At 42.7% G+C, this 12,384-nt stretch overlaps 1 long non-coding RNA gene across 2 annotated transcripts; it reads right to left on the bottom strand.

The window, feature by feature from the left end:
- Positions 1-1,082: 1,082 nt before the first annotated feature.
- Positions 1,083-9,418, bottom strand: LOC124018343. Of its 2 annotated transcripts, XR_006835608.1 has the most exons (4): positions 7,399-9,418; positions 7,166-7,291; positions 2,804-2,890; positions 1,083-1,731 (listed from the first exon to the last, which is right to left on the bottom strand). It is a non-coding gene; the product is annotated as an uncharacterized LOC124018343 (long non-coding RNA). The 2 variants fall into 2 exon arrangements; XR_006835609.1 differs by having other exon boundaries at positions 7,166-9,418.
- Positions 9,419-12,384: the final 2,966 nt, after the last annotated feature.

Here is a 12,384-nt window from a genome sequence, read left to right as displayed (position 1 = left end):
ATAGGACAGACAATATTTTGAGCTAAACAAAAGCTAATAAGATTATGTTAAGCAGTAGATGTGAATTAACATCTACTTAGTCGAATGCCCAATTGCATTGTCCAATCCGTTTTGAAATGGTGTATTTTTCTCCAGTGAAACAATTGACTGCATTTAGATAACGCATTGAAAAATCTGTCTCTCTCTTCACTTATTTCTCTCTTATTCCCACATCCCTTCATTCACTCATTCAACAGGAAGTGTGTGTGTGCTAACCCTATCTATATGTCTCTGTACTCTGGACTCTATTATAAAGGAGTTAGACCTTAGTGTCCTGAGAAGGCCTGCTGTCCCACTCCTGTATCTCTCAAAGCCCCCAGAGCTACACACATCTAATCTAAACCAGGCTGTACTGTAGACAGCTCTGGAATAAGGGGGAATTGAGGGGGAGGTGGGAGGTTTTGGGCCTGATATAGACTCTATGGTGGGAAAATAATGTTGTGCTGCCTGCCGTCAAAATGTCTGTGGGAATTGGCTACATTGGAGGCTTGGAAGGTTGGGAGTCTACATTCTCTCATTGGAGAGTGGGCACAGGGGGTGGAGGAGTTTGGCTATCTGTGAGGTTTAGGAAAGGTACCAGACATACCTTGGGGTTTTGATATTCGGAATCTAATTTTTGATTGGATATACATTTAGCGTCTTGAATGGATGTAACTGGCTATCGAGGGATGTCCTAAGCCTGTAGACAGACCTATATACCCAAAAAGTAAACGAGGAAATATCAAAATATCAAAATATCCAATCAAAATCGGCCTTTGTCTTTTTCGGTTTTTAATGACCCCCCCTAAATTAATCCACAAAAGAGGGAGATGGGGGATGTGGGGGTAGTGAGTTTGTGTGAAGCAGCAGGGTGCGTTAGCTTGGATTAAAGAGGTACTGAGGCCCCTTTGGGTGTGTGTATGTGTGTGTCTACCGTGTCTGTGTGTGTACAGTATGTGCTTGTGTGTGTGTGCGCGCATGTGTGTCTGTGTTACTAGGGCTCCGTATGGGTCTGGTTTCCATTTGGGGGCTCCCAGACAACACCGCTGTTGCTTTCCACTGGAAATGATTATTACATTTTTATTTTTTTAACCAAACAAAAATGTGAATGTGGAAAAATGTTTATTCCCAGCGTGGTTACATTTAGCAGACTGACTGGCAACAACAAATAAAGGTTGCTCAAGCGGATGCTCAATTAAATATTGCATCAAATATTGGCCCGGGATATTGGTACACTCATATTCAACTACAGAGGCACCAATATTTTAGACAGGCCAAATTCAATATCTGTCAATTCATTCTGTGCAAAATAAACTACTGAACAGTTTTCTATCCTACAAATAGATCAAATTAAGGGGCCATTTGATCTCTGTTTCAATGGACATAGTACCGGAGTCTAACTAATTCATTGTAGTTTAAAAGGAGCCCCTTAAGAACAAGGTTATGTAGGGATTTAGAGTAGGCCTGTATTTTAAGTAGCAAACCCTTGACATAAGCTCACGAATCAGTGTGGTTAATACTCCTCTGTCCCTGATTGGCTATACATTGAACCTCCCGCTAGAGTCCTCTTCATTGATTGGTCCTCGAGGTGTTTGAACCGCAGTGTTCATTCATTGATCAGTGAGTTATATTCACATCAAACCCACCGACAGCAATGAATGTTTATCGCAGCCATCAGCTTACGAAGGGAGGAGAGAGGATCCAACTGGACTTCTGTCAAAACAAGAAGGAAATATGTGCACTACCTTTCAAAAAGGTTAGAAATGTCCTTGTTTTTTAAAGAAAAGCACCTGCAGTTGGTCCAGATCAGAGCAGCACATATCACACTTAGATGTACATGGAGGGAAAATGTCAGTCTCTCCTGGATCAAAGTTGAGGAAGGCTGGACTGCATAACTATTGTTCTTTGTGCAAGGTGCTGATGTTTTGAAGGTACCGAACTGTCTGTTCAAGCAGTTAGCACACAGTTCAGACACTCATCGGTACAAGACATGCAATACAAGACAGTAGCCTCTTCAGTTCCCAGGTCCAAAAAATAACACCTTACTGCACAAAGGGAGAGCCATTAAGAGAGAGCCATTTGATATATGTGGTATTGTAATTTGCACTGTGCTATGTATTAGACTTAGATATTGTGTGTATGTACTAATATGTAGGCTATGTGCGATGTTTAAAATGTATGTATTTCAGTCCTTGACTAATACTGTTCTGTACTATGTCATGTTTCATGTGGACCACAGGAAGAGCAGCTGATGCTTTTGCAGCAGCGAATGGGTATCCTAATAAATACAACATTTTGGTATTTTGTTAATGTTGGTGGAAAACACAGTCTCAGGCACCGCTCCAGAATCTCCCATAAGTGTTCAATTCCCTAACGACGATCCTGGGCCAATTGTGCACCACCCTATGGGACTCCTGGTCACAGCCGGTTGTGAGAGAGCCTGGGATAGAACCCGGTTCTGTAGTGATGCCTCAAGCACTGTGATGCCTTAGACCACTGCGCCACTCGGGAGGCCTTGGCTTTTTGCCTTGACATTTCAATTTAGAACCCCAACCCGCCCGACAACCTCAGAACTGTCATATAAAGGAGAATCAGCGTAGCCTAGTGGTTAGAGCGTTGGACTAGTAACCGGAAGGTTGCAGTTCAAAACTGACAAGGTACAAATCTGCCGTTCTGCCCCTGAACAGGCAGTTACTGTTCCCAGGCAGTCATTGAAAATAAGAATATGTTCTTAATTGACTTGCCTGGTTTAAAGGTAAAATAAATCTTGAGAAAAACAACATACTTCTCTTTCTTGGGCCTAGTGTTGATGTCTCCGAGTACGTTGATGTCGGAAAAGTCTATCCTGAACTTGCTGAGCAGGGTGGCCATCCTGAGGAGGAAATGTAAAAACAAACACATAACACTAAGGCAGTTTTCATGCCACTTACATCCAAGAGCTTTGGAGAGACCGCACAAGCCACCGAGGGCATCAAGAAGCCATTTGAAAGGATTGCTGCTGTTTGAAGTAGCACAGAGAACAGGTGCGAGCTGAAATCAATATTTTCCAGATATTTGAGAGAGAAAAAGCTGTAGTGGCTGTTAAGAGGCTTTCTCTTTATGACACTCATTTCCCTAGTTTTTTATTTCTAATCAAAAGACGGGGATAACTTCTCCTCAACATCTTCAGCGACTCCAAACATGTCCGAGTAAGTACATTGACTTTTATATACAATGACTTTCATATCAAAGGGATACTTGAACCCTCAATTCCATGCAGAGTTTGGATGGGATATTATTGCAATAATGATAATGTCCTCATTATCTTCGGCAGAATGTCAGTTAAATTCCCCCCCGCTGTAGAAAGACGGCAACAAAATGTAGAGTCAGTTTTGATGTCACAGAAACGAGAGCCTCGAGGGATAGGAAGAGTTTAGCTGAGAAAGTGATGTCATCATGAGTTATTAAGAGGAAGGAAAAAAGGGTCTGGGAGTAAGGGACCGTCTGAAAAGTTTGAGAAATAAAAATAAACGAAAATGTCTGCATTGGTTGGAAATATATATAGATATATAGATATATAGATGAATCTGTGGAACAATGGAGTTCTTACACAGAACGTTTTGAGTACTTTGTGTCTGCAAATGGAATTAAAGCAGAAGTTGTTGTGCCAACATTTTTGACTGTTACGTGAGGAAAAACATTCATTCTACTGCGCAGCCTAGTAATGCCTGAAACATCTGGTGATAAATCATGTGATGAAATTGTGGCTACCTTAAAGGACAATATTCTCCAAAACTACTGATAATCGCAGAGAGATTCAGGTTTCATAAGAGAAATCAAGAGGGGCATCAATCTCACAATTTGTGGCTGTATTGAAACAGTTATCTGAACACTGTGAATTTGGGCGATCAATGAGTGACACTGTGCGTGATAGGTTAGTGTGTGGCATGCGCAGCGAAGCAATTCAGAAATGCCTTTTGACTGAGAGTAACATAACATTGCAGAGAGCAATAGAAGTGAGTACGTCAACGGAAATGGCAAATAAAGACGCACAACAGCTAAGTGCATCGACCTAAGTGCGTAAGGTGTCTATGGAGTTAAAAAACAAGGCAGGAGGTGACAAGCCATGATTTCCCTTTGGGAAACCAGGTCACCAAGCAGAGGAGTGTTGGTGCAGAGACTTAGACTGCAGAAGTTGTGGAATAAAGGGTCACATCGAACGTGCATAAAAAACAAAAAAAGACAATCAAACAAAAGTACTGAACAAAGGAAAAGTGACTTCTGAGAGTACAAAAAGAAAATGCATAAAAGAGGATGAACAAAGTGATACCCTGTCTGAAGGGGAATAATCTTTGCATGTTCTGTCCATTTCAGACAACCCACATGGATACTGGGTGACACCGCTTCTGGATGGAAACGCAGTATATGATGAGATGTCGAACTGAGCAGGTCAGGAATTGCAGCTACATTTGTTAGTGTATCACCTTATTCTGACAGAAATGACTCCTTAGAGTTAAATTAAGTGGACACTGGAGCAGCCATATCTTTGCTGTCTAAGGCTGTATAGAAGGAGAAAATACATCACCTCACACTACAACCCACAAAGATGACGCTGAAAACATACACCGGTGAGATTGTTCAAGTGAGAGGAAGCGTGATTGTTACAGGGGAGCTCAACAAACAGAAGGTAAAGCTACCACTCGACTTTGTGAAAGGCAACCATCCAGCATTGCTAGGACGCACATGGCTGGAAAAGATCAAACTAAACTAGCAGGAAATTCACATTGTTGCAAAATAGGGCACAAACCTACAAGGGATATTGAGGAAACACGCGGATGTGTTCAAAGGAGAACTTGACAGTATGAAGGACATAACAGTTAAACTGACCTTGAAACCAGACAGCAAGCCAAAATGCTTCAAAGCTAGGCCTGTCCCATACGCCATAAAACCAAAAGCTAAACAGACTAGTGGAGAGTGGAGCATTGAATCCAGTGAATGTTATTGAATGGGCTATACCCGTTGTTCCGGTCATAAAAAAAGATGGATCACTCAGACTTTGGTGACTTCAAAGTCACAATTAACCCAGTCTTGACTGCTGAAAAATATCTACTACCCCTCATTGACAACCTCTTTTCTGGTTTAGCTGGAGGACAACAATTCAGTAAGATAGACTTATGTCTACAGATGCATGTGGACCAAGATTCACAAGAACTGTTGACCATAGTTACTCACAAAGGCCTGTACAGGTACAAGAACTGTTGACCATAGTTACTCACAAAGGCCTGTACAGGTACCGGAGGCTTCCTTTTGGAATTACCTCAGCTCCGGCCTTGTTTCAGAGAGCTATGGACCAGATACTGAGCGGACTCACTGGGCTCCAATGTTACCTCGATGATTGACTCATCACCGTTAAAGACGATCAGGAGCACCTGAGAAACCTGAACGCCACACTATAGAGATTGGAGGAGTACAGTCTGCGAGGTTTTCCGACCCTCTGTGGAGTACCAAGTCATCAACAGTGCGGGGCTCCCCAAGGTGCCATCGAAGGTGAAGGTCGTTGCGGAAGCTCCATCCCCACAGAACGTGAGTCAGCTGAGATCATTCTTAGGACTACTGACATACTACGCAAAGTTTGTGCCAAACCTAGCTAACATGTTAAAGCCACTGCAGGAACTTTTGAACAAAACCAAACAGTGGAAGTGTACAGAGACATGAGGAGGCCTTCAAGAAAGTGAAAACAACCTTAGCTCAGTCAGAGGCCCTAATCCACTTCAACCCCAACTTGCCATTACAGTTAATATATAATAATATAATCATAATAATATATGCCATTTAGCAGACGCTTTTATCCAAAGCGACTTACAGTCATGTGTGCATACATTCTACGTATGGGTGGTCCCGGGGATCGAACCCACTACCCTGGCGTTACAAGCACCATGCTCTACCAACTGAGCTACAGAAGGACCAGTTGGCATGTGATGCATTGCCTTATGGCGAGGGTGCGGTTGTCTCGGACATCATGCCATCAGGTAAAGAAAGACCAATTGCTTTTATATCACGGACCTTAACTTCTTAGGGATAGGGGGCAGTATTCAGAAGTTTGGATGACTGAGGTGCCCAAAGTAAACTGCCTGTTAGGCCCAGAAGGTAGGATATGCATTTGCATGGCAGTATTGGATAGAAACCACTAACGTTTCTAAAACTGTTAAAATAATGTCTGTGTATAGCAGAACTGATTTGGCAGGCGAAACCCAGAGGACAATCCATCCAGGAAAAATGTTTGAGGTCATTGGATTTTCCAATGCTTTTCTATGGGGAAGCCAAATTATTAGGACCCAGATTGCAGTTCTTATGGCTTACACTAGATGTCAACAGTCTTTAGAAATGGTTCAATGTTTTTCTTTTTTTATGAAGAAGTAGTTGTATTCTTTCTAAGTGTCACTCACGTGGACTCTAGTCTTTTGGTGCACGTGAATGAGAGCATGCTCCGTGTTGTTTTTCTCCAGTATTGGAAACAGTTTATTCCGTCTTAAATTTGATTGATTATTTACATTTTAGGGTACCTGAGGTTGGATTAGAAACGTTGGTACCTGAGGTTGGATTAGAAACGTTGTGTTAAATGTTTGGACCAAGTTTACAGGTAACTTATTAGATACTTTGTAGGTTTGTTGGGCGAGTTGGAACCGGTGTATTTCTGAATCAAACGCGCCAAATAAACAGACATTTTTGGGATATAAAGAAGGACTTTATCGAACAAAACAACCATTCATTGTGTATCTGAGACCTTTGGGATTGCAAAAATATGAAGATCTTCAAAGGTAAGCAATTTATTTTATCGCTATTTCTGACTTTCGTGATGCATCTGTTTGGTTGGAAAATGTTTTTCATGCATTTGTATGCAAGGCGCTGTCCTTAGATAATCGGATAATGCTTTCGCCATAAAGCCTTTTTGAAATCTGACAAAGTGGCTGGATTAACAAATTCATCTTTGTGCCGATGTATAACACTTGTATTTTTATGAATGTTTATGACTATTTCTGTATTTTGAATTTTGCGCTCTGCAATTTCACCGGATGTTGTTGAGGTGGATCACTATTGGAACGCCTGCACCAGAAAGGTTAAGTAAAGCAGAGGGCAATTATGCACAGATAGAGCATGAAGCACTCACCATTGTGTTTGGAGTTAAGAAATTTCATCCGTTTCTGTTTGGCCGACGATTCACACTGCTGACGGACCATAAACACCTCACCTCCATCTTTGGTCCCCACACCGACATTCCGTTGCTTGCAGCCAGCTGTATGCAGCGATGGGCATTATTATTATCTGCTCACCAGTACAATATCAAGTACAGAAGGTCTGAGCAGCACTGCAATGCAGATGGCCTCTCAAGGCTTCCCTTACCTGTCACACACACTGAGCTCCCAGGCTGAAATCTTCTACTTCAAGGAAGTGACGAACGCCCCAGTTACTTCTGTCCAAGTGAAAAAGTTCACCCACACTGATCCAGGGATGTCTGAGGTCCTGGACATGGTCACTCGTGGAAAAGGAGTGCTGTCAGACAACCTACAACCTTACCTAGTGAGGAGAAACGAGCTCACGGTTCAGTTTGGATGCTTGCTATGGGGTTTTCGAGTCATCATACCGCCACCATTGAGGCAGGTGCTTGAAGAACTCCATTCAGGGCACTGTGGCATGGTGCGAATGAAGAAGATTGCACCCAGCTACTTTTGGTGGCCAGGTTTGGAAGCAGCTATCGAAGACACGGTCAAGTCATGTTCTGCATGTCAATAGATGAGGAACATGCCTCAGCTAGTACCACTACACCCATGGGACATCCCAGAGGAGCCTTGGCAACGAGTCCACATAGACTATGAAGGCCCACTGGATGATCGTATGTTCTTAGTCGTCGTTGACGCACACAGCAAATGGCCTGCGGTCACAGTGATGAAGAGCATCTCAGCGGAGAGAACCAACGAAGAGCTACGGTCAATCTTCAGTCACTTCGGCTTGCCAATGCAACTCATTAGCGATAATGGCCACCAACTGGTGTCTGAAGAGTTCTGTTCATTCATGGAAGCAAATGGAATTCAGCACTTCAAGTCAGCGCCGTATCACCCTGCAACGAACGGCCTCGCTGAAAGGTTTGTCCAAACGATGAAGCAAGCTTTAAAATCATCACAAGGGAACGGCTCCCTCAATAACACCTAAACACCTTCCTGTTAACCTATAGAAATACTCCCCACGCTACAACCAAAGTGGCACCCGCGTCAGCCACGATGAAAATACAGCTTCGCACGTGACTCGACCTCCTGAGTCCTCCAAAGACTAAACAGATTTTACAGACTCAACAGAGAGCACAGGTGGAGAGACGGAGCAAAGCAAGAGACAGAAGCTTCATAGCTGGAGAGAGAGTTCTTGCTCGGAACTACTGCAAAGGTCCAAAGTGGATACCAGCCACAGTGGCTGCACAAACAGGGCCTGTGTCCTACACAGTTCACACACTGGAAAACAGAATTGCCAGGAACCAACCTCAGAGAAGACTCCTGTCAAGTGACAAACCAAGATCAGCAACTGGAGATCTACCATTACTATGAGCCATCACCTGAGTATCCACTGCAGCAACATACAAATGTGGAAGGTGCTCCAGACTCACCTGAACCAGCCAGAGTGCCTACTCAGGGTACTGTTGCACCCCAGTCTGGGCATACACCATCACCACTCAGACTCAGAGACAGTGTGACTGTAAACTCACCTGTACGTCGTCATTACCCTGCAAGAGAAAGAGGACCCCCTGACAGGTTGACTATTTAGTTCAGACTACCCCCGACATTGTGGCAGAATACACCCCAGGGTTAAGTCTGGGAACTGAGGCAGTCTACCCTCTTTCCCTAGTTCAGAAAAGGTTATTCTGAAAAGTTCATTTATTTACATTAAGAAAATTTATATTAAAAAGAAAACACTAGGCAAAACAGTGAATATTGACTTTTTACTTTTGAGTCATCAAAAGGGGGAGGAATATGTTGTGTATTGACATTCTAGTTTTGTCCCTTTAAGGGCACCTGTAACCCCCCTTGCTTACCTACGTTGAAATGCTTGGAACATTCTTCCTGTGAAACACATTAAACAATGCCTACGTTAATTTCTACTCCAGTCTAATTTCCTGTCCATATATTAGTTGTATAAGTAATACAGTGTGCTATACAACAGCTTTTTTCTCAATTTTCCCTACTGTGATGTAGGAACTAGCGCCAAACGCCCACCTTCCTGAATCCAGTCACATTTGTGTGTATCTGTTAGTGTGTGCCCTTACGATGTGTTTGTGTGTGTGAGTGCGTGCGTTCGTATGTGCATGTGTGTGTATTTGTGTGCATGTGCATGTGTGACTCTTTAGAATTCAAGTTTGTCTGTGCCTTTAGGATTCAACTTCACGTTTGTGTGTGTGTTTAAGATTCTCAGTGGCTTCCATGTATGAGCGTGTGTGTTCATCCACCTGGACGGGAACGGTGACCCTCAGGGTACAGTCAACCGTCGATGGTTTCTGTCAGAGGCTCAAACTCACCGACAGCGTTGAATGTTCCCCGAAAGCACCAGAGTTATAGTTAGCTCTCTGCACACGGAATCAGATGCTATTCACACCCTGATTCACCGGTCTTGTGATAGTCTCCAACCCCCACTAGGTGCCTCCCATTACCTCATGTGTGTTTATACCTAGGTTTTCTGTTTGTCTGTTTCCTGTCAAGTCCTACCAGCATGTTCCCGTGTTTCCTGTGCTCTAATTTTTAACCTTTCTGCCTGTCCCTGATCCTGCCTGCCATCCTGTACCTGCCTGACTCTGATTTGGATTACAATTCTTTGCCTGCCTTGATGACCCTTTTGCCTGCCCTTTGTACTATAATAAACTATGAGACTCGTACTATCCACCTCCTGTGTCTGCATCTGGGTCTTAGCCTGAGCCGTGATCGGCTGTGTATTCGGATAACTCACTGTGCTGAGGGCTGATCCTGCATCTGTTGTTTGGTCCATATGGCCTGTTTTACTGTATTTCACTTTTCTAGGGCCGTTCTTCGATCTGTTGTCTGTGACATTGACCACTCTCAGTGTCATGGTGTACAGTGCCAAACCTAAGAATAATCCTGGATTTGTTGTTGGGTCTAGGGCCTCTGTTTTACTTTATTTCACTATGCTAAGGCTGCTCATAAACCTGTTGTTGGGTCTATGATCTCTTTTACTACTGTTTACTGTCCTGTACAGGCTTCCTTTCCTTTAATAACATCAGGCTCTCTGACCACAGTCACCAGGTGTTTGTGTCTATGCAAGTATGTAAGTGTGTGTGTGTGTGTTCAAGACAGAACTATGAATTAGAATGGTCCTCCTTCAAGGATCTCTCTCAAGGTGTCATGGCCGACACACTGGCACCTGCTGCATTGTAAACGTTCCCCTCATGCCAACAAACACCACCAAGAGATACCATCTGGAAAGAGAGGGAAACAAAAAGAGGAGGAAATACATCAATGGAATACTCATTTTCCCCCAAACATCCTCACAATTACTGCCAAATGACTGTGGCTATAATCGTGTACAGTGCCTTGCGAAAGTATTCGGCCCCCTTGAACTTTGCGACCTTTTGCCACATTTCAGGCTTCAAACATAAAGATATAAAACTGTATTATTTTGTGAAGAATCAACAAGTGGGACACAATCATGAAGTGGAACAACATTTATTGGATATAACCTTTTATGGTTAGGGTTAACTGTCATTGCCAAAAAAAGGGTACATAACAAAGTATTGAGAAACTTTTGTTCATCTGATGTAATCAGAAGTTCAAACAGGTGCCATTAATACAGGTAACGAGTGGAGGACAGAGGAGCCTCTTAAAGTAGTTACAGGTCCGTGAGAGCCAGAAATCTTGCTTGTTTGTAGGTGACCAAATACTTATTTTCCACCATAATTTGCAAATAAATTCATTAAAAATCCTACAATGTGATTTTCTGGATTTCTTTTCTCATTTTGTCTGTCATAGTTGAAGTGTACCTATGATGAAAATTACAGGCCTCATCTTTTTAATTGGGAGAACTTGCACAATTGGTGGCTGACTAAATACTTTTGCCTCACTGTATATAGTGTAGTTGCATATTAAGTTGTTACTTAACATGATGTTGTCATGACATGGCCCATTCCGGGTATAGAGTGTGGCATCCCCCCTCTCTCTCCCTCCTACACCCAGGTTCTGTTATCTCAGGTCGTAAATTCCTGGAGGAGACTCTCTCCTGGCCATGCAGTATATATATATATATATATATATATATATGAGTTTCACTTCTTCTACATCACAGAACTTGAGAACTGAACAATATCCATGTTTTGGAGAATGTGTAAACGGTTGGTGGAGAAGCCAGCTATGACCCGGTCCATTTTGTTTCATGTTTGTGACCTCATGAAAGACCATACATTACAAATTTGTCGTTCTGCCCCTGAACAGGCAGTTAACCCACTGTTCCTAGGCCGTCATTGAAAATAAGAATTTGTTCTTAACTGACTTGCCTAGTTAAATAAAGGTAAAAAAAATAAAAAATAAAAATGAGGTTTGAGTCAAATGATGATTGTATAAAATGAATGAGTAAAGATGAAACTATTTGGGAAATTATATAATGTGATTTTAAACCGTTAATGTGAGAGAATTGTATTCCCTTTAAAGTTTAACTAAGTCACTGGCCCGCCCCCATGAACACAGACATGATATGGCTCATGGGACAGCCCTTTTCTACTGTTACGAATAAAAACCCCACCTGAATATTTCCTCTACAGACCATGCATACCTCGGACAGCTGAGGGGCGAAGGTTTGAGCAGAGACCACAAAAAGCTAAGGTTATAATGGGTTTTGAATTCCTAACCGTACCACATGGAGCCTTGGCTACACGGATGGAAATGGTTCAACTCTGAGACTATCGATCCCAACAGAATAAGAGCAAATCTTAGATACTAATTACTAGTCTGCAGCTAGAAATTATGTTTGGGGGATGCGAAGACCCACAACCGCCGAAACGTCTATCTATGTGAACATTTCTTAATGGTACACTGAAGTATCCATTCTAACCACGAAATACTTCAGGGGAGCAGAGAGTGAGACGGGCGGATGAACGTTTCAACAGAAAGACGGACGATTCCATCAGAGATCACGACGACACACTGAGCGTAAATATATATTGATTGCAAATATTCCCGAATGAGTAAGCGTTCATGTGCAAAGGATTCGAATTTAAATTAATATATTTATCAACTGTGTAGTAACTCTTTTGTCATTCCTGCCTTTCTCAGTCCACATCCACTTCCCTTTGTCCACCAAGCCGTCATATCGGCTCAGCCCACCAGGGAACCTCCCCTATCA

The sequence above is a fragment of the Oncorhynchus gorbuscha genome, unplaced genomic scaffold (assembly GCF_021184085.1).
Source record: "Oncorhynchus gorbuscha isolate QuinsamMale2020 ecotype Even-year unplaced genomic scaffold, OgorEven_v1.0 Un_scaffold_4860, whole genome shotgun sequence".
Taxonomy (NCBI): domain Eukaryota; kingdom Metazoa; phylum Chordata; class Actinopteri; order Salmoniformes; family Salmonidae; genus Oncorhynchus; species Oncorhynchus gorbuscha.
Note: the sequence above shows the minus strand (reverse complement) of the source record. Positions and strands in the feature narration are given on the sequence as shown.